Source organism: Idiotropiscis lumnitzeri, chromosome 16 (assembly GCF_059441095.1).
Source record: "Idiotropiscis lumnitzeri isolate Australia: NSW breed Sydney's pygmy pipehorse chromosome 16, RoL_Ilum_1.0, whole genome shotgun sequence".
NCBI classification, from domain to species: Eukaryota; Metazoa; Chordata; class Actinopteri; order Syngnathiformes; family Syngnathidae; genus Idiotropiscis; species Idiotropiscis lumnitzeri.
In genome coordinates, this window is record NC_142406.1 from 11,160,364 (window position 1) to 11,186,927 (window position 26,564).

Here is a 26,564-nt window from a genome sequence, read left to right on the forward strand (position 1 = left end):
TCTCCTCCTGTCAATAATTAATGAGCTGAATTTTATGAACACACTCAAAGCGAATGAACTCATTGCTTTTTCATTTCTTGCTGCTGCTCATTTTTTATTTTATTTTTTTTTTTAAATCCAACGCCCGTGCTCTAAATTCTATATGAGCGGCAATAGGCAATATCAAACTTCTTACGATGCGTCTCCCTCCCCTGAAATTGTTACTCAGCAGACCTCCCTCAAGGCCGACACAGTTTGGTAGCTGCAGCGTCAATAATGCAACAAAGGATGGACGTCATCAGTAGCGTCGCTTCTCGGATTTACGCACTAACGCAGAAGTCTGAAGCGGAAAAAAATATATATTATGTGCTACTGCAGCGGACTCACACAAGAAATTGTCGGGCAGTAAATGAAGAAATCCAATTTGTATAGCACATAATTGGATTCATACCAAAAAGAATTTGAGGAAAAATGGAAAAAAAAAGACATCAAATCCTGCAATTTTCAGAAAAATGTGGTCATGTTACAAAATCAAAAATGACTTGTTTAATAATTTGAAGTAACTTGAAAAATAATTTTACAATTGCTTCTATTAATAGATAAAAGCATAAATACACCCCAAAGTGTGATGAAAATGTCCTCGTATCCCTGACAAATCCCCCCCTGGCTGCTTCTGCTGTGACCACAAGTTCACTTCCTTTTCAGCACCACTGAAGAAGCGGCTGAAGGATTTGTCTCGCAACTTGAGGATTTGAGCCCCAGTGTTATATAAAAAAAAAAAAAAAGTGGGGGGGGTGTTCGGGGGGAGTAACCTTGTTGCTAACCTTGTTCTGATGTTTTTCAAAGCTCCAGGAGAGTCGAGCGGCTTAAGCTCACAGCAGAGATCATTGGATAATTGATTCCTTTTTTTTTTTTTTTCCGTTCAATCCATCATCGCTTGCGACAACCTCCGCCAAGGCCCAACAATCCCGAACCACCTCGGAGAAAATGGCACAGGACTTTCGTAGCTTTATCCTGAGCAGATTCAACCTAAGATACAGCAACTAAATGTTAGGAGTAACACAAAACTGTGGACTAGTTCAGTGGTCCCCAATCACTGGTCCGTGGGCCACTTTGGACCAGCCGATGAAAATAAATAAATAAATAAATTGCAGTTGACACGTCAGATGATAATTGTATCGTTTGTATTACGCTAATATGAAACACACAAGCTAGCTTAACGATAGCACGTACGAAGCACGCTCGTCACGCAAGGCGGCCACAGCACCCACATTGTTGTGATGTCATGAATTTCCGTATTGTTTATAAATTGGCGTTTTTTTAAAATTTTTTTTTAAATTTTTTTTTTTTAGTTTTTTTTGGCCGGAAAAGATTCTGCAGTCTGGGCCATACATGGCCCACGGGCCACAGTTTGACCGCGGTCCGTGTGCACGTGCGTGCGAGCGCAAGTGATAATGTTGTGTTTAGGGGCAGTTAATTTGGTTGGCAAAGAGCGAAGGCGCGTATAAATATCCCCACGCTGGGGACAGCCTGACGCAGTTTGACAAAAATTATTGTTCTGGCCGCGCTCGCGTCTTGACAGCATGAGTCAGTTACGCGCAGGATTTACGGTTATTGGGGGAGGTGAAGCGAGGACACCAGCGCACGCTCGTACACAAATAGCGCGGGAAAAACTGATTTCGAGCGCGCGTTAAATTATCTTCACACAAACGCAGCGAGGGAGCGGAATATTTTACGGTGGACACAGAGATGTGTTGTTGCCACGGAGCGTTAATCAATACCTTCTTTATTTGGGCGGCAGTAGCTCAGGCCGTAAGGACTTGGCAGCTTTGAGACCCAACGCGCACCAGAACAAGAAGCAAGTGGAGGCTGTTTGCTGGAGCGATTCAAGTTCCCTTTATGAGGACCAATAAGGTGCCCTTGTGCAAAAACTTGAACCCCCACCTGCTGACCAGGGACGCAACACCTCAGCCGTAACTTTTAAATCCACTGTTCTGTAAAAAAAAGCATGTACAGTGAACACTGCCGAAATGTTTTTTTTTTTTTTTTTTGGTACATTCAAGTATTATTTTCTTACCTATTTTCTTATCATCCTTGAAACACAAACTTTCTGTTTCAATCCAATGTCAATGTAGTTTAATCCTTCATAATGTAATGCCGGTCGAGGCTTTCTGTTCCAATCGAATGAAATGTGGATTCATTCACTACTACAAAAGAAAGAAAAAAAAAAAAATTGGTTTGTTGGACTCATACTAGGAAGTGTAGTCTGCTAATTAATACCATAAATGAAGAACTTGTTGAATATATATTTTTTTTAATTCTCTGTCAAACAGTCAGATTCATGTGAATTTTGCAAATGAAAACCAAAGAAGAAGACAACCCGGAAATTAGCCTAAATGGAATATAATAATTATCTCCCAGTAATAGCGGACTCGAGCGTATATTGCTACTTGAACTTTTGTACTTCACATGTGCCTTGAATATTACGCATAATGAAGATACATGAAGAAATGGGTCACAAGTGACGTAACGTAGCATGTAGCGCCATTTAATGTCATCCGACTTGATACTTCGAACAATATTTTTTAAATGGGGTGTGCAACAGGTGTTTGTCTTGATCTTGGATATTTCTTCATGTTTGCGCGCATATCATCATTGAACGCCTCTTGAATTGAGCGAATGTGCGCGAGTTCTTTGTGAGTCATTCGACCCTGGCGTCACAACGAATTGTGCAACATTTGACGCGCGCACTACACTTTGTCATTGCCGTTAAATGAAGGAGCTGGAGCAAAAAAAAAAAAACAATAATGTGCCAAAGGTGGAGCTGGGGTTTCTCCTGGAATGTGGATTAGATGAGTAATCGCTCTAAATGTATCTTGTCCAGCCATAATAACATCTTCTGTGTTTGCTCGTCAAAAATTGTGTTCCCGTAAAATTGCGATTCAATGTTCACAATTTTTTTTTTGTTTTTTTTTGCAGTATTAAAGCAAATCCAAACCTTGACTTGCACACCTTCATGCCGTCGTGCCGCAACATGTCAAGCAGCACTGAGGTCACCTGGAAGAGTTGCCACGTATTTAAGAGGGCAAAGAAGAGGCAGAGAAGGTCCCCTATGAAGCTGTAGTTGAGAAAATGAATGCCTGTAAGTGTTTTAGTATTCTCTTTTTGTATGCGTTGTTGTGAGGAGAATTTGTTTGAAGGCTTACAATTACTCTAACAGCGACGCTAATCTTGGTTAGCCTCTGTATACACTGCAAAAAAAAAAAAAAAAACAGCAACAAACCGATAAAGTTTATGTTTTACTGCTGTGAAAAATGGATTTTCAACCAAAAATTCGTTTTCAGAACTAACTAACTAACTTAAAGATAGATTTATATTCACATTACTGTTTTCACACACCAAAAAGTAAATTTTTTTTGTGAAGTGTATATTGTTCATACGGAACAACGTCATCGGCAAAAATTTCAAAAAATATATTTAATTTTGTCTGAAAGCATTATAACATAGAGAATGAATTATTGTCATATTTTTCTATCTTTATTTTTACAGTTTTAAAACAAAACCGCAAATGATTTGGCCTCGGTGTCCCTTGAGTAAAAGTTTGCCCACCCCTGGTTTATAGCCTGTTCTATTCCCCCTGAAGTTGAAAATAAATTGCAGCGGCGACTTCATTCCCCGTCCCGCGTCCGTAAGTACAGGGTGTCCCAAAAGTCACTATCTTCTTCACACTTTCTTCTTCCAATTTCATCGGAGGTATCATTCGGCTCGACGTGAGGTCATCAGCATTTGACAGCATGAGCTTTGCGCTCTTTGGAAGCGTATCATCGCCTTGCACCAATTGACATTGGAGCAGTTTTGCAAAATTGCCACCTGCCAGACTTTTTCTGTCTCCCGGCTGCCGTTCAGCGCCAGTTTGAGAACGGGTAATACGGCTTGCGTTATTTTTGGTAAGTTTCTCAAAACAAGGTCTACCACCAATGAGGAAAGCATCAAATTGCTCGAGCGGGCGTTCATGCAAATTTCGTCCATCCGGAAGGCAGCACTGGAACTCCGTACAAAAAAAAAAAAAAAAAAAGCTCTAACCAACTTTTTGTATTGCCTTTTGGGACACCTCGTATACCCCCCCCTTCCTGCCTCACCAAGACTCTGCAAAAAAGTTCCGCAAGTTCCCCACCACATTTAATCCATCGCACATGACTGATGTCCCGCTTTAGAACGACGATCGCTCACTGAGTGTGAATTTATTTTTCATTAAAGCGCCTCGCCACCCCCGCAGGGGTCATCCATTACGCCACTATACGTACGGGGGGGGCTAAAGAGCGGACGCTCACATTTATTACATTTGCTCCTGTTTGGCCTCAGTTCATTTGTCTGCTCGGATCAACGGTGCTTATTTATCAATGTGCAAACTTCTACTTTTTTGCCATTTCTCATGCTTTTCTCTCTCTCTCTCTCTTTTATTTTATTTTTTTTTTTATTGCTGCATAGCTCCGTTTTATTGCAAGGATTCCTGATGGCCCAACAGGATCATGTCAAGTGTCCCAGCCAATCAACAACCAAAGGTAACAATGATGAGCAAAAGGATCATGAAAGAGATGTGCAGTGAATATGCAAACAATGACGTCGTCATCAAATGATGCTATTTTGATGAAAAAAAAACAAATGGAGTAAATCTAAACTTAAATCTAAATTTTAACTCCCCCGCCTCTTAATATGACAACTTGATTTCGGTAACAACTTTTGTCATGTTCGAAGTTCAGGACCATTTTATAATGCCGCTTTTCTCCCTTGGTGAAATTGTGATTTCCCCCCCCCCCCATAATATTTTGACTTTATTTGGTAAAGAAAAAATATTTTTTTCCTCCCTCATAATATTTCAACTTCATTATGACAATTGTATTATTTCATCTTCTTTTTCAAGGCGCCCTCAATACTCATTTTCATGTCACAATGACACGTCATTGTCATCAATGTAATTAGAAAAAATGAACTGAGAAATATTTAATTAGTTAATAAAAAACAATCTTTTAATGCATCCCTTTTTAAACTAATTCTATAAGATATCAGGTCAAAAGAGTAAAACAAACAATTTGTGAGAATGATAATGCACTTTATACCACGTGTGTATGTGCAGGGCCTCCCCGCATTAAAACGTCGTTGGTCTCCCTACAATTTATTACCATGAATATTTTATTGTCTTTGACGGGGAGCAGTTGTAACAATACCTTTATTGTGTGCCTCTCGCAGCTACTAATAGCTTCCCCTTATGCACGCGTGCGTGTGTGTGTGCGTGTGTGTCTCTCTTCAGATTCTGGCTTGTAGACAGAAACAACTCCCCAAAGTCAAGGAGACAAATCAAATCGCAAAAAAATAAAATAAATAAATAAATAGAGGAAGAAATAATCACACGCACACGCATTCAGAGTACACAGACACTCTTTATGCGTCCATTAGCGTTACACATGCGTAGATATATGACAGCTGTGGAAAAGTCTGGGAAGTGGCTTTATGTGTGTGTGTGTGTGTGTGTGTTAGCGGAACGTGTCAGCTCAGTAGAGCGTTACCATGGCTCCTCATGGCTTTGGCCGCAAGCTCGAGTCCCTTTCCCTCCGCTGAATGCCCCAACTCAAATAAATACGCCTCTGTCTTGTGCCACAGACAATTCTTGATGAGAAAAAGGAGGGAAACGTAAGACTTGCTGGCCCGCATAGTAGAAAAACAAACACGGGGGGAAAAAAAAAACATGTTTTGCTTTTTTTTTTTTTTGTATACCTCATTAGAACTTTGTTCGGTGAGCATCAAAGCATTAACGGGCTATCGTGTGTTTTGGATTTTTCGTTGACAAACCATTCTCTCCCTTTTTAAACGGAACCGATTTTCAGTTTTTGTGCTCTTCCTATGAATATTCTAAAATGCCACAAGATGGCGCCAAGCCCCCCCTGTCGAAAAGAAAAGTAATAATTGGTGTTAAGGAAGTATATCAAGGTGTATATCTCTCCAAACAAGCAAAGATCTTTGTTGGGGAGGAGCTACGTTTTGCCTGGCGGCTACTAGCGGAAGAAAAAAATCAGAAAGTCTTGGTAGTATGTGCATGTAAAGGCAAACATTTGGCGCATTTTTTCGAACATGTCACTTGCTTCTAGCACATGCTTTTGTTTGCATAGGTCGAACAATTTGGAATTTGAGTACCTTATTCCCCCAACATCCGTCTCTAAACTCAGTACCATTTGGAATTGGAGTGAATTGTCTGGCTAAAAGATCACTCTTAACTTATCTAAAAAAAAAAAATCTTATATTTTCTTTTTTGTAGTTGTGTAGCAGTTACTTGTACAGTTCGGAAACGTTTTAGTTATGACTGTATTGTATTTGATGAAGCAGCATGTGGGATTACGACAAAGCTCAAGGTTTAGACTTCACTGCGCTATGTCAGTTGCTTCTTAAAACTTGTTTTGCATTTCTGACCCAAGATTTTTTTTTTTCTTCGTTTTTGCTTGATTGTGTGGGATGGATGCATGTGGCTCTGTTAGTTTCACTCTAAGCCGCACCGGGGATTACCGGGCAGATTCCCGTGCAAATGGCGCAAACCTAAACAAGCTCCATGCTCACAATCAAGCTGGGCTGAGTCACTTTCCCAACCGGGGGTGCAATTCCTCCGGCCGAACCCGGTGGGGGGGAAGAACACCAACGTCGACGGGGAACACACACATTGACGGTCGGCCAACGAGCGACGGGACCGTTGCCGTCGCGCTTAGCCGGCTGGCGCAAACACGCCGACGCTGGCGTGCGCCGAAGCAGGAAGAAAAGCACGCCGTGGGTTTTCCATATTTACGATAGCCGCCTCCCTCCGGGGGATCGTTCCACTTTAATTGTACGTGCAAGGAGCGATGCGCCGTGAACTGCAATGGAAGCATGTCAAGTCGTCGTGTGTGGTCCTCCACGTGTGCATCGTGATACTGGAGCCGGATTCCAACTGGAGCTGCTGTCCGCTTGATCCTTCTCAATAATTCCCTAAGCCTCACTTGATGTACTTCAAGTTTGTCCCTCATGCTCGTATTTGTATTGGAATTATCTCAAATTTGATGATTTATGTAAAGTCCCGTGCTTTACAATGTCACCAATTTTTTTTTTCTAGTGCTACACTTGTTCAGATTAGGCACTTGAAGTGGAAAAACTATTCAGATACAGTTAACTGAAGCGAAAAGTTGAAAAAAAACCCAAAAACTTAGTGGTCAGTTCAGCAAGCATCAAATGATTAACTCGTGATAAATAAATTATGTTCAAAAGTTGTGCACAACCTCAGAATTCAGTGAAAAGATAAATGCAATTTTTTTGTTTCATTATTATTTGTATTATTATTATTATTTTAAATTAATAATAATAATAAAAAAATTCAAATTCATATTTTGGGGCACTTAAATACGTTTTATAAACATACTACATGTTATAGGTTAGTATAGGAATTAAAAATAAAAATATATTGTTTTTGTATGAATACTTTTTCACATTTTCCTTTTACCCTTCTTTAAATAACGACGATAATCAAACATGAGCTTTTCACCCGAGTCTGCTTTCAATATGAAAAAGACCAGACTCTTCTTTTTATTGCTTCACTGCTGTGATTTGTGCATTTTTTTGAATGGCTTTCTACATTAAATCAAGAACAAGGCTGAGAGTGAGCAATGTTTCAAAAAAAAAATAGGAGGGGCGGAGTCAGATGAGGAAGCCACAAAATGATTTACCGTCTGTTCCTTCGTTCAACCGCAGCATTGATGATATATTAATGTGGTGTTGTGTTTTTATATTGCAGTCATAAACACTGGGAAACACACAGTTGTCTTTTTTAGTTTTCATCTCGCAAGGGGAGTCGAAATTGTACCGCAGAAATCGGAACCGCTCAAAACTGCCGGCAAGTGTCTTTTTTTGTCTTCCCTTACTTCGTTCAATGCCAAACTTTGCATCAAAATCATATTTCATGATATTTGTGCATACTTATTGATATTATGCCCCTCATGTCATGCCCGGTACATATTTGCGCTCTCTCATTTTGTTTTATTACTCACATCAATAATTCGCAGCCCCCTTGACCCGAAAGTGGGCACGGAGGCGAAACATGATCATACGGAGACAAGAGACGAGGACATCTGAATGCTAATTAGCAGCGTTTTATTTACCCGCCGGCTGTTTGTCGAGAGTCCGGGCCTTTTCATTCGAACTGCTCGGGCTCTCATTAGCGCGGGTCGGTAACTCCCGTGCTGTAAAAACTCATTAGAGGCTCGAAGAACGCAAACGGCGTGTCAGTGTTGCACCATCAAACTCGTAATCTTTTTTGATTCGGTTTGATCAAGCGTCTACCTTGTAGTCAGCGTGAACGCAGCGAGGTTCTGGAGAACATGTGTTAAGCACAAGGTTCCTGAGCTATTACCACAAAACATTCTGTGATAAAGTTGACTCAGCCTTTTTTTTTTTTTTTCAGCCGCAACATAAATTTCCCCCTCATTCATCTTCCCGCTCACAGCCGGCGTGGTGGTTTTGACCCGTTGACTCCTGCCATCTCTCGCCGGTGTTCCGAGGCAACGCCGGCGTGCTCGCTCGCTAACGTCCGCTTAATAGGAATTGTATGCAAATGATGCCCGAGTCACCCTTCACGCCGCCTGACAGCAGGAGGCGTGTTCGCCATCCCCGTAGAACACCGCGGGGCTAATTCGTGCCGCGCTCAAAGCTCGTTAGCATGCTTTGAGGGAGGGCAACTCATTTGCTTATTTTTTTTTTTTTTTTTTTCTGCCTTGATGAGGAAAGTTTGTGAAGGCCTCTGCGTCTCTTCTGTCCATCTGCTCATTCATTCATCGCTCCGTTGACATCTCGATCCCGACATCACTGGACTCAATTCACTTTCATGTCATCACGCTTTTATCAACCCATCCCTTCTTCAATCCTGTTTGCTTCGTTTGCTCTTATTTTCCTGCGCTTTTTTTTTCCAAGCTCTGCGTCTGTGTTTATGACCAGATATTTCTCTGTGCTGGAACTGCTTGTTAAACCTTTTTTTCCCCCAAAAAAACAGGTGCAGTTTGTCTGAATGACTTCTCTGTTTTCCGCACTAGTCACCCCCTTAAACCTGTGTGTGCGTGTGTGTGGGGGTGCGTGGGTGCGTGTGTGTGTGTGCGCAAGCACCTAATGAGCACAACCTCAGCCGTCAAGTCTGACAGCCAGCTTCCTGACAACACACCTAAGAAAACACGGCGGGTGCTGCACATATGTGCAGGCGCACAAACACACAAACACACACACGTACATGCGCATGTACATTTTTCGGCGTGCACGTGCGTTTGTTTGTACAAGTAAACACTCTCTTTGGAAAACGACACAGCTGACAGATGAAAACAGGACGTCTCCAAAATGTCAACATTTTAGTGGCCGCCCTCTCGGGATTGATTGGCGCGTTTGGAGTGAGGCGATGGGCGCTCAAAGTGCAAAATGAAGACGGCTTTCACGCTTAGGTTTTCTGATGTAAACGGGGAACGGGATTTGTCGGGTTTCGCTCTGATTGGATGGGAAGTAGTGATTGCGATCCTCGTGTTTGTCACGATTGAGAGATTTCTTCATTTCAATTGCTGCATTGAATACTTTAAATTGTTCTTCGTGTGAATGGTGACCAATCCTTGGGTGTTCCTTGCCGAAAAAAAACAAACAAACAAAAAAAAAACTCTTTTGTGTATTTATTTGGACGCGGAAATACATTGTCCATATTTTTGCCGAGCTTTCTGATTTACACGCCGTGCTCCAACAATAATTAATAATTGCTGCTTTGCGACAACATTGTATTGGGGACGCCTCCATAAAACTAATGCAGCATAATACACCGGCCCCGCTAGTAAATCCTCCATAATGGCCTTCGTAATCTTTTCAAAAGGAGATGACGATTTATTTCAGCGGATATTTATTTATTTATTTATTTTTTTAAATTTTTTTGCAGCAGCAGCAATTGTGATTTACAGAAGCGGTTGCGCACACCCCCGATTTTTTTCTGTTCCGATTTTTTTTTTTTTTGCTGCAGCAGCAATTGTGATTTACAGAAGCGGTTGCGCACACCCCCGATTTTTTTCTGTTCCGATTTTTTTTTTTAATTTATTTATTTTTTTGCAGCAGCAGCGATTGTGATTTACAGAAGCGGTTGCGCACACCCCCGATTTTTTTCTGTTCCGATTTTTTTTTTTAATTTATTTATTTTTTTGCAGCAGCAGCGATTGTGATTTACAGAAGCAGTTGCGCACACCCCCGATTTTTTTCTGTTCCGATTTTTTTTAAAATGTATTTTTTATTAATTTTTTTTTTTTTGCAGCAGCGATTGTGATTTACAGAAGCGGTTGCGCACACCCCCGATTTTTTTCTGGTCCGATTTTTTTTTTTTTTTCGCCACGATAAATTGGATCCGTAGCCTGCCTGTCAGTCAACCCAAGGGAATCAGAACACGACATATCCTGCCTCCGGGCCAGTTCCCATAAGGTTAAACGATGCTGATCAATAACAAATGCCCCGTTCACATCATTTATTTGATACCGTTCCTGACATAAATTCTAATGGAATTGATTTGTTAACTGACTTCAATGAGTTGAAGACGATGACGGGCTGCTTTAATCGCTGCGCAATTAATTACGTCTCATTTTATTGCGTCTGACCCCCCTCGCGGTTTCCCAACGGACGTAATAAAGTTGATCCTGTATAAAGATAAGCGCTAATGAGCCGAGTCGCACCGATGGATGGCGGCCGAGATCAATTCCGTCGTCTTGTCTGTGGTCATTTACGCTCGTACGACACGCTCAATTGCTTCAACTGGAATCGCGGCGTCGATCGAAGTCACATTTGCTTTTAGATTCTCATGCTAACATGATTATTTTTTTTTTTGTTCACAATTTGTCACATCTGAAGATAAGGCATGCACCATGTTTCCGGTTTATTCGCAAAAGGCGTCCTTCTGTTCGGACGCACGCACAAGCACACTCCAGTGAGCGATGCCGCGTTGTGCTCTTATCGAATACGGAAGCATAAATCTGAATGATGACCCACGCTAGCTGCTGCTTGTGCGCATTCAAACGCGTCGTCAATGACTTGTGGTGAGTCACACGTCCATAAACATACACATTACTATAAAGCCTCGGAAAATACAAAGTTGGATGGCTCTTAGGGATTTATTTGTCATTTGGACCCCTTGCGGTATCACAATAAGATGAAATTGGAATTACGCACGCCAGAAAAAAAAAGTCACCAGAGACGCTAGGTACACGCTGACCTTTTAGAAGAGCAACATTTTCTTCATGCTTTTGTGTGTGAGTGGGTGGGCATGCGCTCGAAGGTCAATGCGAAGTAAAGTGCAGGCTTCATGTTGGCAAGCGTGCAGTTTTTTTTTTTTTTTTTGTACTTTTGAAGGTTGGAGCGTTTGAAGTCCCGCTTGCTGTTTTAACAACGGTAATAATTTGCGCGGCGGATGACAAGGGCACACTTAGGAGAGATAACTCAAGCAACCCCGAGGGATCATTTTCACATTTTATCCTCGTTTACTCCGCATTGTGTTCGCAGTAGATCATGCGGTGAAATATTTAATAACACTCATCGGCAGCGTACACCACGTCCAGCTCAGAATGTTATTTTACGCTGTCATAAACGCCGTACCGCAACTTTTGTCGCCATGTTGACCAAGGGAGGAGCGAAGGGGGTTCGCGACGAGGCTAGCGGGTTATGGGAGTGAAGCTCAGAGCGTGAAAGTGTGAAAAATGAGTTCCCCTGAAGATTCTAATATTTTCACTTCACTTCACTCCACTTCATATTGTCGTTTGAGTGCAGATCTGTGCATGTGGTGCAAGCAGCAAATGCTTGGACACAGCTGAATTCACGCAATTTAGTTGCTCTGGATTGAGAGTGGCGACTCTTCATCGCCTCTAATTTACTTTTGCTTACTTTTCACTTCAATTGTAATCTACAGGAGTTGTCAAACGGCGAGTAGTTTTTATTGTAGTTTTGTTTAGTTTTATTACTCTGTGGTTAATGCGTCTGAAAACTGTGCCAGAAGATGGAAATGAGTACATTAATCGGTGTCACCAACGTATGTTGAAGTCATTCATCTTGACTGAGAGCCTCGTTTAGCCTGGGTTGTTAGTGGGAGTTATGGTGAGTTGATTTTTTGATTGATTGATTGATTTGAAAATATATACTGTAACTGTTTTGGAATCTCGGTTTGGAGTATCTTTAGAGTTTAAACTACTTCATTAATATCGGGAATAATTTTTTTTTAGGGTAGCAGTCCCTTTACTCACTAGTTCACTAGTAGCAGCGGAGCTCGGAGGATTACTGTGTCATATTTAAATTCTTTACAGTTGTTAACGCCCATTTATGCTCCATTAAAAAGAAAAAGAAAATTTCGATGCCTTTCATGACACTTGATTGCATCCTTTCCACTGAAGCTCATCACTGGTTACCACGGTTACCGCATCCCTGCTAAGTCGTGGTGCTTCAGCTTCATCTTGCTTTTAGTGAGTCATTCAAGTTGGACATCCGCACCCTAAAAATCTTGACGGGCTTTGCATTTTCATTCCATTCGAAAGCATTTTTTTTTTTTGCCACTCGCATTCACAAAAAGGCAACACTCACCTTGGCGTATTGATTTTTTCTTTTTCTTTAACCGCATCTTCTATTGTATTTATGCCGCAATTGTTGAATTGTCTCGTCATAATAGGAAATTCCGGAGCTCTTTCTGCGGCATGCGACAAGGCGACAGGGCGAACACGCGGGCTGTTTATCAAGAAGGAGGAAAATGAAATACGCACACACACACACACACACACACACACGCAAAATGCCAAGAAATGCTTCCCCCGCCATCTATATTGCCAAATATGCTGAGCCAAGCAGCCTCCGTTCAGATTCTAGACTACTGCACTGAATGCGTGTGCACTTCATACGTGACCTCAATTTAGTGGCTGCTCGATCTGAACGGTGACTTTATTTGTCCCCCAACTTGTTTACATCCCATCGAAGGGACTCAACAACGACGACAATGACTTTTTACTGACACGCCCCAGCAAATCATAGTAATCCCCCCGGGGATGTTCGCCCGTCGCCATGTGGATGACCGTGCTGAATTGTCGGTTGCTGTTTTTTTTTTTTTTTTTTTCTGGTTGCTTTCACTCTTTCTCTTTTTTTGTCACCTGTTACTGTTGACTGAAGGTGTACTGTTGGCGGCTAAGTTAGCATTTAGCATCTCTGCAAAAGTCGATTCGATACGCTTGTTGAGACGTGGATGAAACAATTTGATTCAGTTTGTAAGTTTAAATTTTCTGAATTGGATGGATGGATATTTGTCATTTCATTTATTATTTTTTTTAATTTACTTTTACAAGGAAATACATACAGTAGATATTTTTTTTTAATTTTTACACAATAATTATCTTTGTTTTGTTTCCATCCCACCATTCCCAAAAAAACCCCCCAAAAAATTAAAAATGAGAAGAAATATAAGTATATGCTAACCATCTGATTTTGCCGATTTAAATGGTGTGAAAAAGAACAATTGTGACTTTAAAATAAATAAAATAGCGGCTCCTGTCAGATTAGGTCAGAGCCATCTAATTGGCTGCTTGGCACACACGCTTACATTTGTACTTGTAAATACAAATGTCTTATCGGTCGTTTTTACCGAGCAAGCGAAAACACACCAAAAAAAAAAAAACCCAAAAGCCTCCCTGTGAATAAGAACGCCGCCCGGGAACATTTGAATGATTGAGTGGCGTGACGCCGTCCAACTTTTAGTCCAAAATGTAATGAGTCAATGTGTTGAGTTTGTCTGTATATCACCAAGCTCTGTTGGCTGCCAATTTCTGCCTGTGGCACCCAATTTAATCATTGTCCCACTTCACGGGCCCTGCTGTGCACGTGGGTGTGTGGAGTCAGAGCAGATAATTGTTCTTTTCTTTTTTTTATTTAGGTGTCAACAACTCACATTGGGCTACTTGTTTGCATATTGTTAATCCCCCCCCCCAAACCCCACTGGGCCCTGCTGCGCCTCTCAGCGTGTGTGTGAGAGGGCTGGAACGAGAACGTGTGTGCAAGAGGGGGTGTGTTTGCGTGTGTATTTTAATATTGAATTTTTTTTTTAAGGTACTTGGTGTAAAAAGGTTTGAGAACAGCTGTTCTTTAGTGTGGGTTCTAATTTCCATCTAATTTCAATTTATTTTATTTATTAATGAATTTATTACACCATACGGAAAGCGCTTTGTTACAACTCCAGCTGTTGTGAAATGCGCTCCATCAATATAGTTTTAATGGAATAAAGTCTTAAAGTGTGCGTGGTGGGCCTAAGTATGCCGCTCCTCGGCTGTCCCGACGTAAAACGACCGGCGCCGTTCCCAAGATGCTTTGACGTGGACCTCCGCGGCCACCGTCGAGGCAATTAGGCGGCGACTCGGTGTGAGTAAATGTCACTCCGTCTGCTACCGACCTCATTAAATAAAACCTTAATTCCGACTCCAGACTGTGCACTTAATGCTGGGGACTCAGGCTGGATTTATACTGCGCTTCCAATTTAGCATCTATATCAGAATTAATGACCCGGACTTCGGGGATGTCTTTTTTGCCGTGGAATTAGGTGAAATACAGGAAATGTCGAATGAGGACTGAAAAATACAATCGAATGAGAATTGTTTGTGTAATCGTTGTGCAATTTATATCTTGTCTTCTTTCTTTGGACTATTTCTATTCGGAGTTGCTAACATGCTAGCAGTGGATATGCTAACATAACAATATTGTAACCTGCGAGTGGAATAGCAAATTAAATTAGTCTGAAAAAAAGTGGATTAGTTCACTTTGTAAAATGCCACAGTAACTTTCTTGAAACTTGAAGGTTAAGATTTGAGACGTAATCCCACCACTGGTTATTAATTCCCCCCTCAGAAAAATCAAGTTAATATCCTGCGGGACGTCGCGGTCGCCTCCCGCTATTATATTTGGCCCGACAACAAGACAGACATATCCCGGCGTCATTTTAACGCGTCTGTTTGTACGCGCGAGTGTGTGTGCGCGCTCTGCTTGGCAAAATATGTTTCATAAAGTTTGTTCATAAACTACATTATTCACTAGAGACACACACACACACACACACATGAGGATGAGGAGGGAAAAAAACCTTATCTTCAAACACTGTGGCTTCCACTCCTATGAGATTCTTGTGGTGTGTGTGCGTGTGTGTGTGTGTTCTTTCAGATGTGGTTTTGTCGGAAGAGAACAACAAGCCTTTTTAAGCTCCATACAGAAACTCTTCAAATCCCCAAATGGATTGATAATTACAAACAGGACACAAATTACATACTCTATATGTATATGAATATGAGTCTGTGTGTGTGTGTGTGTGGTGGGGGGGGGGAATGTGTCATGGGGCTTGAGCTGAACATGTTTTATGAATTTAGAAGGAGAAATAATTACAAAGGGCCCACAGATATAGTCGGATTTGCGTGGCGGGGATGCGAAAGAAAAAAAAAAATAAACATGAAAGATGTGAAGAAGAGCGGCGAGATGCTCAAATATTCTTGGAAAGGGAACAAATCAACAACATGAATATGTTCACAGATCGGGAAGTATGATGGAGGGGGCAAGGGTGGCTGTGTTTCGAGGCCCCCCCGGCTTGCGTGTGCCTGCGAAACAATGATGAATTGCTTTGCCTGATCGTATCAAGTCTGTTGCCACAAGAATTTTGGAGGACATGTTGCAAAAAATGGCTCACAACCGCACATGGATGTGACGATTGACCGGAAAATCCGTGTCACTTGGGCTGAGCGACCCCCCACGCTGACTGTAATGATAAACTCCACTTTGACAATCGTGGCCCACGGCTTGTAGGTTGCAAGAAAAAAAGTTTCACATCATTTGATCATATTTGTGGACAATTACAGTCAATTATTTATTTCATTTACAAAAAAAAATAAAAAATAAAAATATGAAAATATTGTAATGTGCATGCCAGGCCACTAGTCGGCGCACCCGACTTTTTTTTTTTTCTATTTGGAAAAAAAAATAGCGAAAAAGTAAAAAAATGAAGCAGATGCTTACAACATGACTGATTTTTGAATTTGAAGTGATGTTTATGATATGATTACCAGAATAAAAATGTTAAACGTTTGTCATTCCCAGATGAAGTTAACTGTACAATTGACACATAAAACAAAGGGTAATTAACATTTTATGTTTAAACACTAAAATGTCCAGCCACACACAAATAATTTAGGCTAACAAAGGGCTTCTAGCTTAATGCTAACAGATCATGTGAATGGAAATTAGCATTGCTTTTGCGATAATTATAAATCTCCGAACAACTGTTGTTTTAATGGAAATGGAGCAGCAACGCATACAATCAGTGCGCGCAACAACTCACCAGCGTATTTTCTCTCTGCTCTTCAGAAACGACGACTCCAAGAGTTTAGTTCTGGGGTGGGCAAACTTTTTGATTGGCGGGCCACGATGGGATCTAAAATTTGACAGAGGGGCCCGGACCAGAAGCGGATGAATGGAGTGTTTTGGTAACCTCACCTCATCGGAGAAGAAAAAAAATACATTTAATTTGAAATGAAAATGAACAAAATATCTTTCTTTGACTCGCCACAGTATTTAGACAATAAAACATTAACAAGGTTTATTTATTTATTTTCATTTTCGACGGGCCTGATTAAGACATTTAACGGGCCACATGTGGCCCCCGGGCCGTAGTTTGCCCACACCTGGTTTAGTTGGTGCATCTCTCTAACCCACATAAGTAAGACGCTTCTTCCAAGTAACATAAACCGGCACTATTTCATTTATTCCGTTTTGCACTTGGCCAACTGTGCTTCGTTTTAATTTGATTAGTTCCAAATCTCAGCACCGGGGGCAGCAGATGCACACCGACACGCGCGCACACTTGTCCGCGCTCCCCCGTGCTCGGTTGTACACAACACAAAGACATCCATCTCGCGAGCGCGGGGTCCTTAAGGCCTTAACTTGTTTGCTGTGATGGAGTGTTGCACACCTCTGTGCCTTTCTCAATTTTTTTTCTCCCCCCACTCTCTCTCTCCTCTCTTCTTTCTTATGTCCCTCCTCGCCGCTCTCTTCATCACGCACTTCCTCGCCACCTCTCGCTTTCTCCCCACCCCCCTTTTTTCGTCTCACCGCATGCACCAACCCTTATATCACGCTCAAATCACAATGCCGAGATTGAACCAAATGGCACCAAATGTCAATTTAATTAGCTCTAAAGGAAAATTAAAAAGTGAGCTGCTTCATCCATTTTATTGTTGATGAGCAAAAATATGAAAAAGCATTATTTTTCTGCTTACAAACTTACAAGTGATCAATGGAAAGCTAGAAGAAGGTGGGCAGATGATAGATGGACAGATTGTACTGTCAATCAGTGACTGTCAAAATACAGTTCAGTTGTATTTCACTTTTAAGTTGAATACATTTGCATGTAATCATTTTGAACTGTTTGATTTGAAAACATTTTTCCGTAAATTTTATGCTCATCACATTTTCATTGACTCATTATCAAAGGAACTATTTTTATTTACCTATATTTAGATTTTTTTTCTGTTACTAATTAAAGGGAATTGTTTCATCATTTCACTCCTTCACGACATCACAGTCACGTTTATTTTAATGGCAATATCCTTGCAAAAAAAAAAAAAAAAAAAAGTTTCTGTCAACTTTCTACATTCAAATATTTAATCAAACACACGCACTCTTTGGTAGAGAACACACACAGTCGTCTTTGTTCATTTGGAAACTTGTGCTCCGAATAATTAATTGAAAAAAAAAAAGAATATTGTCGTTTAAAAAAAAAAAAAGAAAAAGCGAAAAAACAAAAAGAGCAGTTGTTTGTTTATAGTTGAAGGGGTTTCATTCCAGTTGCTTGTGTTTGTTCTTTGCCGGAGGCCCTGTTGCAATGCTCTGATTTACATCGCTTGTGTTTGTGTGTTGAGAGAGAAAATTGAAGCCATTTAAATTGGAGACAGCGTATTGACAATATGTATACGGCGCGGAGGGAAATAGTTTTTTTTTTTTCTTTTTTTTTTTTTTTCCTGGCAGAGTAGAGCTTTAAAAGAGTCAAAACGCATCGACCACCCAGCTCTCGCTGTCTTCCGACACTCCTTTTTTTTGCCTTCTCTGTTGTTTTTATTGTGTTCCCCTTCTCTTTAAATCCGCCTCGTTTCATACTCTTGTCATCTCAAGTGCGCTTCTAAATCCTTTTTCTATCGCCGCCTCGGCTTCTTTATGTTGCCACGTTATCCTAAAGCCACATCATCAAGCCGGTATGTTAATGAAAATTGATTTTTGTTTTTTTTCCACGGTGGAGGAGAGATTTTCCTGCCACTTTTTTTTTTGCTGTGCTGTCTCAGCACAAAAATAAAAATCCTGCGACACCGTTATGACGCAAGTGGTCCGTAAATAAAAACATAGAAGGGAAAATGCTTTTTTTTTTTTTTTTTTAGATACGTATTTATTTCATACAAATTCATCAGAGTGATTTCTCGACAAACCCTATTTAATAAATATTTAGTAAAAACACTAAAAAAAAAAAAAAAAATACATTTTTAATTTTGTTTTTTAACTATAGAGGGAGCTCTGGAGTAAAAAAAAACTAACTTTTTATCATCATAAATGTCTTAAAAAAAATCTGAAATATAATCCCGTTATCACATTGGATTAATTTTTTTTAATTTTTTTTTTTAATAAAAGTCAATGGTTGTCTTAATTGTCAATTACATGTCATAAATATAATTTAAAATTTGTAATAAAAAATTTAATTAAAATTTGGGTTAAAACCCCCAAAAAATTCTACAATTTTTAATATTTGTTAATTTTCCTTTGCGATGAATAAAGTTTTAATGTATCCGCCCATCCATCCCTCGACCCAACCAACCCACCGAACCACACTTCTAATGACATTCAAATAAGTGCCCATATAGTTTTCGGAAAAGGATAGAGGCAAAGTAATAGATTTAATACCCTAATAAATATAAAATCATTTTTAGATGTCACTGTGTGTGTATACACATTTGTGTGTGCGCCTAGCAAAAGACAGCTGGCATGTCTCTTTGCTCCGATCCGCCCATCAAGGAGAGCCTGGTGGAAAATCCATCTGGATCACACAATACACACACACACTCGCACATGCACACGCACACACACTTAATGATCACAGACACAAAGTCTGTTAAGAACTTTTTTGTTGTATGGAATTTGTACGACGAGGCTGGCGCTAAAATTGACATTTTACTGCAAACTCAATGACCTCAGCGAGGGTACGAATAGATGCGATATAGTGGAAAAAACTGCATTCACACCCGCACACACACACACGGCCTTATGAAAGGAAATCATCGTTGCTTAATGTTTGCGCCGATAATCGAGGATAGATGTCAAGTTATGTGACACGCAAAGAAACTCCACAACACACTCTTGCTCTTGTGGCGACCGACGCTATAAAAATAAGAACACACTTACACACTCCCAAAAATAATCCAACCACACACAGCCACCTTCTGATTGGCAAATCAAGATCTGGAGATTGTAAACATCCAACTAATTGGCCATATGTGAATATATACCGTACAGTAAATGTGTGTGTGTGTAGGGTGTGTCTTTGTGAATGGTTTGTGAGTAGTGATGGGGGTGGGGGGGGTAGGAAGGATCTGGCATGGTGCGCTAGTCATTTCCCTTCTAGACTCAACATCACACACACACACACACACACTGAGTACAAGCGTTGGAATATCATTACGGTAAGAGCTGCTGTGAGCGGGCCCCTGACACAAGTGGCCCTTTGTTTCAGTGTAGACACACACACACACACACACACACACACACACACACACACAGTCAGGCCTTCCATATCGCCAATATATAATTGCAGCTATTACATGTGACTCAAATATAACTTTACATGTCCCCCCCCCCCTCCTCCCCCATCCTGTCCAAGTGCCCCGTGTTGAACAAGAAGCATTTGAATGTTTGTGTGCCATGGCATAATGCTGTATAAACATTACCTCAACTAACGAGCGAGCGGTAACTGCGTGTGCGCGCCCGCGCGCGTCTTTAACGTCACCATCGGTACAGACGGCCTTTTGTTCGCATTACTCTCGCTCCGGCCTCGTAGTATTGCCGCTATATTCCTGATTTAATATGCCTTTAAGTGTCGTCTTCCTAATGGGAAAAAACTACCGTATTCCCACCATTTGCGGTCGAGGGTGTTTATTTACTCGGCTGCAGATGAGGGGAGGCATTTATTAGAGGAGAGGCCTTTATCTCTGTGCATTTATCTAATAATAGTCAACTCGGTTGCTGGTGTAATACAATTAATGTCATGTGAAAGTGGAGTTTGAAAGAGAGGCCGAATGTGCGTAACTTCGACATTGTGGCTCCCCGGAAAATAAACATGAACACACACAACAATGCGGAGCCGGCACGTACGCATAATCTAACGTCGTCTTAAATACTGCGCGGGGGAACTCGTACAAGCGAGCTGTGAATAAGCCGACAAATCAAACTAAGTAGCTAAAGACAAACAAATGAACTGCGGTCAGTCAAAAACAAAAGCACAAAAAGCAAACATGGCAAAATTAACTAATGGCGAAAAAAACAAGCCACATAACTGAAGAAGAAAAACTGTGAACAAATGAATGAACAATTTAGATACGGTAACAAGCTAGCGGACAATTTTCAGGTGTTGTCTCGGCATCATTCGGCATCTGTCGTTGCCAACTGTTAGCCGCGATGTGTGACATGTCCCCCCCCACACACACACACACACGTATATGTTATTATGTCAAACATGATTGCAACATGATCGGGTGTGTGTGTGTAAAACCAATCTCTCGCTCACTGCGTTACCCTGGCCAGGCTGTTTGACAATTCTTTTGGAATATACGTTGCGGATTGACTTTGTACATTGCTCGGAAGGCCCTCGGTAGAGTCGAGACCACCGCCAAACATGGGGTTCGATTGTTTAATTAGAGAGGGAAAAAAAATAAAAATAATAATATAACAATTCAGTTCCACTCCAGTCCTGTAGGTGGCAGAAAGTGCTGGTTCGGTGAGTGATTGGCCCACTTGTTCCGAAAATGAGTGGATTAAACCTGCGCTAAAAGTGAAAATTAATTCCTCAAATTGTTTAATTATCTGGCTCTCCACTAAAAAAAAAAAAAAAAAAAATCCATATATTTAAAATTAATTCCCAAAAACAAGCTACTAAATAAATGAGCTGACGGCAGCAACCGACTGCCCTCCTGCTGGTGTTTGAAAGCACGCAAATATGAAGAAGACAAAGTGAAAAGGGTTCCGTTCACTATTGATTAGTTAAGTGTTTGAAACGTCTCTTTTATTTTGGCCGTGACTTTATGGAGCGGATATCATTGCTTGCCACGCTCCATAAATTGTCTCAGGAGTGCTTTTTGCTTCTTATTGCACAACACAAAGCGCACTCTCATTTAATATTGCGGCCGTGACAACCTTGATGAATTTGTGTTTTGCAAGTCACCGTGTGTTTGAGAGTGAGGTTATGAGTCGGTGTGCGGTTCGCCAAAGAACATTTTGCAATGTATGTATATTTAAATTTCTGATGAATACTTTGATCAATTCCATTTAAATATGTTGTTAGAAAATGCAATATTTTGTTTCTATTTTCTAGCCATGAGTTAAAAAATAAGTCTGTTTTTTACTTTTATTACATCCATCTACCTAAAACAATTCTAGTGTGAACATCCGTGTTTATTTCACATTTGTTTTTCAAATTGTGCTTTCAGATGAAGTGATTTAGAGGTTTAATTGTGCTTCTGCTTAAATCATTCTTTGCATTTCATGTCAGTAGCAAACTGACAGACCCATTCAACATACATTTAAAAAAATTAAAAAAGGCAACCTTGGAGACACAATTCTAACTAATGGCCCTTCTCTTCTTTTTCATTCCCGAAACAAGATGTTCCGCTTTACTTACTTTGTCTTCTTTGCGGTGAAACACATCATGTGGCATTACTTTGCTTCACACAGCATCACACATCCATGTTATTAATGCTATTTGTCCTACTCTGAAGTTATAAACTCTCAACACAATTTTTTTTTTTTAAAGACGCTACTTACTGATTATTTTTATTTTTTTTTTCTCACAGGACCCAAAATCTTTTCAGTTAAACACCACCTCTGAATGAAGCGATGAACGCACCCTTTAACTACCTCCAGGTAAGCGAACTACTTGTATTTCTATAAAAGTGGGCCAGAAAACTCACCGTTAAGCTAACAAGGCTAGCATTAATCCACACTCTCGCATGTTACATTTGATTTGTAATTGTAATTAACGAGCTAGCCGGCTTAGAATCGAATCACTCCCTAATATTGCGGTCGTGTAACGAAGTAGCTGCTAACCCAAAACCCGAATGGAAGAATTCGCTAATGAACTGTGTTACACGGATCAAAAAAAATAGCTAACAGGTTAGCCAATTGCAAAAAAAAATAATAGAAATAGAAATAGAAATAGAAATCCCTTTATTGTCATTGTACTCAAGTGTGCAACGAGATTAGAGGGCTCCCCTCTCCAGTGCAATACAACAATAATACAGACAAATATATAAATTAGATAAATAAAGAATACAGTGCAATGGAATTCAGTACTGAATAGGGCATATAGAAACACATCACAATGCTGTTTTGCGAGGTTAGGGTGGTCTCGTGTGTGTGTGAGAGTTCAGTATGGAGATGGCTCTCGGAAAGAAACTGTTTCTCAGTCTATTGGTCCTTGATTTGATGCATCTGTAGCGCCTGAAAACAAGCACTAGCTAATTAATTAGCAACTTGCTAGCAAACTGCAAAGAAACAATTAGTTTCTCAAGTGACCACGTCGATGTTATACAAGTTTTCCGAGCCAAAGTGAAAATGAAGGTTGGTCGTGCTCATGCATAATGACACAAATCATAATCCTCCGCGGTGGACGTCTGCAAGTTGCTGATGGTAACCAGCGCTAGCGACGGAAGGTCCGACCGTGCTAAGTTGCCACCTAACGCCCTGCATGCTAACAAGCACTTACATGTAAGAGCCGCCTAATCAATTTTGTCTTGAGTGCTTTTGGTTTGAAAAGTGGCTGAATAAGGAGGCCTGCATTTGCATTTAAAGTGACTTGCACACATCGGTTCGACACTTTCACATGAAAGAGAAAAGGGATTCATAGCTTGGCATGGACGCGTCCAGTCGAGGGGGTTGGAAACCTTTTTCCTGTCGGTCGCAAATTGCGAATTGTGATGTAACAATGTGTGATATCACGTATGTTGGGAAGTGTTTTTAGGTTGTGTGATATATATTGTATATTGAACCTTACTTCATTGCCGCCGATGTTCATGAGTCCCAAATTATTTAGGATTTGGTTTAGATCAGTTCATGTTGGCTCAATATCAAGAATGCCGAGAAAGAACGATCTTCCTATGGAGATACTCAAGAACGTATCGCTTTGTAAATTAGAACGGCTTTGACTGATATGTCAACTGCATGACTATGCGAAGCATGAAAAGGAAATGAAACGTCATCCGTTCATTCAGACAAGCACTGCAATTAGCGAGAAGTAATCATTGCGCTGCTGTTATTTCGGATCAACAAGCGCTGCTTTGTAATTAGCACAGCTACGCTAACCCCCCCGAGCACCCTCCGTCGGACTCCTGCTCGTTCACTCCTCTTCACTCATCATCGTCGCCATCAAACATTAGGATTCCGCTCTGCGTTGCACTTACACAAACTTCCGCGCGCAGTCCATTAGCGGCACATAAAAGCTCTCTGGCTAATTAGGAATACGCTTCCGCTAATGTTCCGTCGTGGTGCGTTGGGATTGACGGGAGGAAAAAAAAAAATGTTTTTATGAAGTCATCATGAAGTTAATGCAATATTCGTTTAATAAGATTTTTTTTTTTTTTAAAAAACAAGGTGAAAGTTAAATATTTCCCAAATGTCATTTTAATCAATGGTTTGGTTTGACGGATGATAAATTGCGTTCTTTCCAAATTAGAACTTTGCTCCCCTCCAAGAGTATTGAGATTTCTTTTTTTTTTTTTATTCCACAAAGACTTTTTAAACTTCGCATTATGCCTGCCTTTCGACAGTCAAGACTCAAATGTCTTAACATTTCTTTGCGTTAATAACAGCGGTTCACGCTAAAATCGATTCTTTCCTGACGGCGAACTCGTTTCAAAATGCTCGTGTTTAACATGAGGACGACTGACATTGGAGGGTCCCCGGGAATGGAATAGGAATTGAAAAATAATATAGAAGGGAACAGTCTTATCTAATCCAATTAGATATTATTCAGTAATTCTTACCTCGGAGCCTTTCATCCTTTTGCTTCTTACGTCTCATCTCTCGTCTCTCTCTCTCCTCATCTCTCTATTATCCAATCATGCATTGGTGTGAACCTCTTAACCCTCTGGAGGGAGGCACAAAGGCTGGAATATTGGCTTTCTGCAGCTAATTGGATAGACAATTGGCTTTTTCTTTTTTTTTTTTCTCCCACCAACTACTTTTATTGGTGCCTCGTCTTCCGTTTCCTTTTTTCCTGATTATTTTTGATTTATAAATTGCGCTATACTCATTACCAAAAGGTGTTCTTTTCACAATTTACAGCAACCATTCTTCATCCTTCAAAGTGACTTTAATTAAAAATTTCTCGCAAAAGCCATTTTCGAATGAGCTGCAGTTGCCTCGTAACATCAAATTGAGTATTGTTGAGGTTGCGAGGTGGACTCGTGATTTGTTTGACATTTTAGCTCAATTACTGAATCTTGGTCTCGGTCCAAAATCGGCTCCGGTCGGATTGGACGGCGTCTACATCCACCCAAAAACTCCCATTTGGCAGCCAAAGTCATTGGGCTTTTTTGACATTGTGCGGTTGAAAGAAGTCAAAACTTGTGGCAGCGCTCTGGTGCCAGACACGGCTGTAATGGGAAAAAATGTTCCCTTCGAGAGAGACCATTAATCACTGTTTATGCAGGACATCTGAAATGATGAGGAGCAATTTTGACGAAAACGGAGTTGAAGTTATCAAAACGTCTTTTTTTTTTTGGGGTGACTATTATTAGACTAAATAAACTGTCACCCATCGAGTGAGCATCTTGCCAACGCACCCCGCCTGCTCACTTCATCATCATTTTGTGAGTTTAATTAGCAGTGGTGTTGGTGACGTGTTTTTTATTTATTTTTATTTTATTTTAGTCATCGTGTCATCACATGAGGACATGTACCCGAAATAATTACAGTTCTCGAAATCCTCTTCTCACGGCCTCTAATTTGACGTAGTGAGTTGCAGATAGATTTTCCGATTGTCATCGTTGGAATGGGTGACATTTTGAAGGAAAGGATTTTAAGTGTGCCTTATAGTGGGAAAAATACGGTATTTAAACTTGAGTCTTCACTTTTAAAAGCAAATAAACGCTAAGGGGAATATGTGTTGTCTGGATTGTGACCGTGACATAAGAAGCAATATGTTTCTCGCAAATACCGTATGACGCGGTGGAGCCAATGCATTAAAAGTATCATGTGACCATCTGTGCTCGACATAAATCCTCGTTATGGTCACCCTGCAATTTTATGACAACTCTCATGCGAGGCTGTCAGTGCCTTTCGGGAGGAAGAGTAGTGGTTGGGAGGGACGCGGGAGAAAAGAGAAAATGCCGCGTCATGACGGCGCTATAAAGAATGGCAGTGGCAGTCAATGATGCACGGCGCGCCTTGACTCAGCAGTCGCCATCACGAGCCAGCGGTTCTGCAAAGTGTGATGCCGCACACGAATGGACGCGCGGGACTAAAGGTCAGAGCGTCCGAAAAAAGCTGCAGTTAGCAAGAGGTAGAAAGCGAGGAGTTTTTTTTTACTTCAAATGTAGGCAAGAAGGTTACAGACAGTCAAGTGCACTTTTATTTTATTTGCATAAAGACGTCCAAAAATCTGTGATTGACTGGTAGACCATGAAAAAGAATCCCAAATTAATTGATGTATTTTTAGTTTCATTAGGTGAGGCAATTGAGAATATTTTCTCATTTAAAATGCCAACCTGGAGGTAGTTTAGAGTTTGGTGTCGTGCTCAAGGACACAGCAGAAAGTCAGAGCTGGAATTCGAACCTTCAGAGAATGATGAAGTTCTTCCTAGGTTGCAAAAAAGAAAATGGTAATCCCATAACGCCGAGGTCCCCGACCTTAGTTTCGCCGCGAATCGGTTCCACGTGAAAACGTACGTTTGATTGAACATACGACTCAGCTTCAGCCTGAATATGGTTGTCTTAGTTCGTCTTTTTCAAAAAACTCTTGTGCCAAATCCTATTTGTACGCTCCCCTTCTCGTTATTTACCCTGCACCCCTTTTCAAAGACTCCAAACATGTTTTTTTTTTTTGTTTCTTTGTTTTTTTTAAACTCCTTTTGGCGAGCTTGTGGGCTTGCTTTTTTCCTCCATCACAAGACTGAGATGAGACTTTTGACGGAGGCGCAGGTGATTTTCAAAAAAAAAAGCTCTCTCAGGCTCTGATCAATAAAATATTTGTTGTTCGATTGTTC

General features: G+C 40.7%; 1 long non-coding RNA gene across 2 annotated transcripts in view; it reads left to right on the forward strand.

Annotated features, from left to right (window-relative positions):
* LOC148321427 (uncharacterized) overlaps positions 1-26,564 on the forward strand; it is a 73,121-nt gene that overhangs the window by 12,612 nt on the left and 33,945 nt on the right. The window contains exons 3-5 of one of the 2 annotated variants that reach the window (XR_015846929.1): positions 2,959-3,121; positions 4,468-4,541; positions 22,155-22,224. This is a non-coding gene — a long non-coding RNA (uncharacterized LOC148321427). Of the gene's footprint in view, positions 1-2,958; positions 3,122-4,467; positions 4,542-22,154; positions 22,225-26,564 lie in introns of those variants that run through there. The other variant, XR_015846928.1, reaches the window with a different exon arrangement.